General features: G+C 31.6%; 1 pseudogene; it reads left to right on the top strand.

Moving 5' to 3' along the window:
- Positions 1 to 5,477, top strand: part of LOC106464423 — a 70,669-nt pseudogene that overhangs the window by 60,623 nt on the left and 4,569 nt on the right.

Genomic DNA, 5,477 nt, shown 5'->3' with positions numbered 1-5,477 from the left:
CAAACAAACTGAAGAAAAGGAAAGAACACTGATGTCAAACGAATATGCATCCTCATTCATCCTGATTTATAATGTGAAATCTACGTCTTTTAGTCTCAAAATTACGTGCTGTGGCTTTTCTTTTATTTACTGTGTCTGGAGGATCTTGTTTCTAATGACTAGTAGGAATCAGTATTGAGGAAACCTTTCCCCTTGTTCTTCACTGATGGCACTGAGATTTTCAGGGAAATAGTCAATATGTGAGTGTAAGAAATGAACTTTCAAGTTCATATTACAACTCAACTGTTTGAATTTATTGAGCATGTTATTGACAAAATTTTTGTAATTTGGGTCCTTGTTGTTTCCTAAAAATTTGTCAATAACATCTTTAAAGGCAATCCATGCTCTTTTTTTCAACTTTCCTCATTGTCCTTTCGAACTATTCATCTGAAGTTGATTTCCTAATCTGAGGCCCAACACAATCCCTTCTCTAAGTTTCGCTTCTGAAAGAGCTGTGAATTGTCCACATAGATACTTGAAACTGTTGCCATCTTTGTCTAAGGCCTCTACAAACTGCTTCATCAAGCCCAGTTTTATGTGAAGTGGAGGTAATAGGACTCTCTCTTTGTGTCAACCAAACTTTCACATTCAATGTTTTTCGATCCTGGTATCAGGCTAACTCTGCATGGCCATTGCTTCTTTATCCAGTGCCGATTTCATGCTCTGCTGTCCCATTCACACAAAAAAACAGGGAAACTTTGTATAACCAGAGTGTTGACCCAATAACATACAAAGGGCTTTTAAGTCTCCACAAAGTAGCCAACCATGTTCTTTGTATTTGACCTTATTAAGAAAAAGTTTGAGATTTTCATACGTTTCCTTCAAATGAGCAATAGGAACAGATGCATTGTGAAGGAGAACACCTTTTAGACTTCTTTTGGAGGAATCAATGAACAATCGCTACTTACTTGGTTCATAGACTGCAACTCCTAGCATTGGTATTAATTCAGCAATATTGTTGCAATTAACCAGTGAACTTTCTAGCGAAAAGTATGGTATAAACCCTTTCTCACGATTTCTGTACCAGTAAAATGATGTTCCTCGGAGAAAGTAAGTTCTTAACCCAAAGTCTGGACCCTGAATACATGTAATATGCTTTTTTGATGAATTCTGTAATGTATTGCCTTTGTTTCTTTACAACAAATTTACCATAATTATAACAGAATATGTTTGGGTCATTTACACAACCTCTTGTTGCTATAGCAATTAATAAATAATATTGAAAAGAAAAAATAATGTCAAAGTGCACGCATAAACAAGTGATGTCCAGAAATGACGCGTCATGTGGCCCATTAACCATTTATATACTAGAGGTGTGTTTCTCATGGGTTCTAGTATGATTGATAAGACTCTCACGTCACAATTGGTCTAAAGAAATCTATAACCAGTGGTTGCAACATTTTAAGCATAACAAAATGTGCCCCGATTTCAATGAAAATTATTCACTTATGTAAAAGAACATATGAAATATTGTGAAAAATCTGCACATGATGGAGAAAAATGGATATCATTTTTAGATTCAGCATACAGGAATTATTGTAGAACATGTAAAAATTTCAAGACAATAAAACCATTGCAGGCCTGTGTAAGTGTTTAAATTGTTTAGATCATGCCACATTCTAATGTTTAAAGAACCATTGCTACTGCTGAAGTTCTAATAAAACATTACTTTTTGTGTAGGAAATATTTCTGTTGTGCTGTGTATATTGTATTTGAGAAAAAGGCTTAAAAATTGTCCTAATCACAGTTGTTATGATACTTATTTTTGCATTACAAGAATAAAAAAATAAATTCAAGTTTAGGAAATAAAAAATGTAAATTTTAAATTCATGTTTTTTCTTCAAACTTAAATGCTGTTATTCTTAATTGGGCCTGGACTGGTAGTTAAGAGCACAAGGCTAGAAATCTGAGAGTTGTAGAATCAAAACCCATTACCACACATGATTGTCCTTTCAGCCATAAGGGTTTTATAATATAATGATTAATCCTGTTACTTATTAGTAAAAATTAACCCTAGAGTTAGCAGTGGGTGGTGTTGACTAGATGTCTTCCTTCTAGTCTATCACTTTAAAATTATGGATGGCTATCACAGGTAGCCTTCAGGTAGCTTTGCTCAAAATTCAACCAAACAAAGAAATTGTTCATAATAATGTTTTATTATCATCAGGTAATAGGTACAGAAAAATGGTATAGAACTTTGACCATACACATTTTTTAAAGGGAAATGTTTTACAAGAACTCACATTTAAAATAAAATTTATTACAGAATTCAAATTACTATATACAGTTGTCTTTTTTTTTTTCCAGCAATCTCTTGAAGAGAAAATCGAGGTTATTGCCAAGAAAATGTATGGAGCTTCTAATGTTGAATTTTCACCAAAAGCTAAAGAAAAGATTGATACTTACAAAAAACAAGTACGTAAGTCTCATTTGAAAGTCTTGATTATTTATTAAGTTTCTGATACAGCAAGAAGATGGGTAAGGTATAGTCTACTGAATTTCAGAATTCATGGTTTGTGATCCATTGCCACCAGAACACACTGCACACACTGGGGCCATGAGTGCACTATGAAGGTGATGATCAAATCCAATGATTTGCTCTGACAAGAGTTGGCAGTGAATTTTGTTGACTGGCTGTCTTCCCACGAGTCTTTTTGGTTCAAAATTACATATATCTCCTTTTTTTTAGCTTTGTTCATTTTTCAAATCTATGCTAAAATAAGATAACTAGTTGCCCCCCCCCCAATACATTTTTCCTGTGGGATATAGTATACACATTCACAGTAATTTGGTCATAAATCCTGCCCATGCTGAAGATTTATGTTTTTGTAAAACAGTTAGAAAATGTAAAAATCTTAATATGGATCTGTAAGACGACTACTGTACGAATAATGGTTGTATTAAGTAACTACTGTAAGAATAATGGTTGTATTAAGTAACTACTGTAAAAATAATGGTTGTATTAAGTAACTACTGTAAACATAATGGTTGTATTTAGTGACTACTGTAAGAATAATGGTTGTATTAAGTGACTACTGTAAGAATGATGGTTGTATTAAGTGACTACTGTAAGAATGATGGTTGTATTAAGTGACTACTGTAAGAATGATGGTTGTATTAAGTGACTACTGTAAGAATGATGGTTGTATTAAGTGACTACTGTAAGAATGATGGTTGTATTAAGTGACTACTATTAGAATGATGGTTGTATTAAGTGGACAGAAGAAAAATTGTTCAGCACTCTTGAAACTTGTAAATATTGGAAAGTGACACAGTGATAAATTTTGTGTCTTTTTCCTTTGCCATATATTCCTGTGAAAATACTTAACTAAGTTGCATGAAACTTAGAACCACTTTACTAACTACTTAAAACAGTTGTTGAAAAAATATTAAAGATACTTGCTTTAGTGTTATGATTTCAAAAATTTTAAATGTTGATTAAAAAGTCCCATTTCAACTTGATTAATAATCATTAGAATATTTCTTTTCATACTTTATTTTAATGTTTGAAGTAGTAACCACTTTTGAATATAAATCATAAAAAAAATCTGTAGAAACTGTAAAATATTTATTGGTGACTTATGACCTGACCTTTCAAAATAGTGTTAGGTCAGACTAAGTTACAGTATTTTAGCTAACAGTATTCCTGGTCAAAATTAATTTTTATCTGATAACATACTTTGTTTTCAATTAATAATAAGTTCCTTTATTTATGTGAGTTGTTTGAATCTGATAAACTTAACAATAATAATCAATAATTTTGTGATCAATGAGCAGGTTCTTCACTCATTCATGCATACATTTCAAAACATGAGGTTGGAGTGTTTTAAAGTCAATGAACGATATATTCAACAACACTTGGGTTCAGTTGCAATGAAATTGGTGGAAATCATATTATTTAAGAACTTCTAAATAAATGAATCACTGGCCTAATTTCTCAGAGAACACGACTGACAGCTTTCAAATTCAAATCAAAACTTTACTGAGTTGCATATAGTCATGTTTAGATCATGAAAGGTGTTTATCTCAGTAAATTGACAAGATTTAATTAATTTTTGTGGAAACAGATAGTTAGAATATGTTACTGCAACTTCCTTAATATAAGATACACATTCTTAGGCATGTGCATTATGTAAGCAATGACAAAAAAAAAACTAGCACAATCACTGGTAAGATTCTGTTAGATTTAATTTTTATATGTAACATACTTCTTAAGTCTCCATTCTTGAGATTTCATCACTTGGGAAATACATTTGTAGTTTTCAATATTAATATTAGTCATTATTAAAATCTTTTTATCAAAGAATCTAACTAAATATAGATCAAAACTAAAATTTAAAATGGAACTTGATGACAATCATGCATAAAAAATTATTAGAAATGTCTAATGCCATATATCAATACACCAGAAAAATTCAAACCTGTAATGATTAGAATGTATTCAATCATCAGTTGGATACTTGTTCTTAACAATAATTGCTGTATTGCAAGATAATTTCATTTACATTGTGATTTGATTGATGGATAAGAAGTTATCAATGAGAGTAAATTTGATATTATTTTTGTTCTTTATTTATTGATATATATGTATATATATATGTATATATATATATATATATATAAGTACATGTATTATTAATGCTTTTGTCTTTTAGGGTCTGAATGACCTTCCTGTATGTATGGCCAAGACTCATCTGTCATTGACAGGTGACCCTGCAATCAAAAGGTGCACCTTCTGAATTTACACTGTCCATCACAGATGTTGGAGCCAGTGTTGGGGCTGGGTTCATTTATCCTTGGGTAGGAAAGGTAAGAAAAAACATAAACTGCATTTACCCTTAATCACTATCATTGATGTTGTGGTTGAAAGGGGAAAGTCTGCATAGGAGTTGGGAAAATATAATTTTAAAAACCTCAAAATGTGCAGTTTTGTATTCCTGAATTTATTAAGGTCATTTTATCTATGCATTGGTCATTTAACTTAGCTTACAGCATTGTGTACTATTTACAAGTAGCACAATATATGCCATCAACCTATGTTCAGCTTGATCCAATCAAAAAGTGCTATACAATGGGAAATATGCTATAACTAGATTTAGTAAATTTGTGCTAGTGTATTGGATAATGTATTGACTCTACACAAGTATATCTAAAATGTGTCTCAAAACTACCCTTAAAATATAGTGCTTAGTGTTAGGACATTGATGGCTATAGAGTCAACTCTACACAAGTATATCTAAAGTGTGTCTCAAAACTACCCTTAAAATATAGTGCTTAGTGTTAGGACATTGATGGCTATAGAGTCAACTCTACAGAAGTATATCTAAAGTGTGTCTCAAAACTACCCTTAAAATATAGTGCTTAGTGTTAGGACATTGATGGCTATAGAGTCAACTCTACAGAAGTATATCTAAAGTGTGTCTCAAAACTACCCTTAA

This window comes from Limulus polyphemus, unplaced genomic scaffold (genome assembly GCF_000517525.1).
Source record: "Limulus polyphemus unplaced genomic scaffold, Limulus_polyphemus-2.1.2 Scaffold1648, whole genome shotgun sequence".
NCBI classification, from domain to species: Eukaryota; Metazoa; Arthropoda; class Merostomata; order Xiphosura; family Limulidae; genus Limulus; species Limulus polyphemus.
Note: the sequence above shows the minus strand (reverse complement) of the source record. Positions and strands in the feature narration are given on the sequence as shown.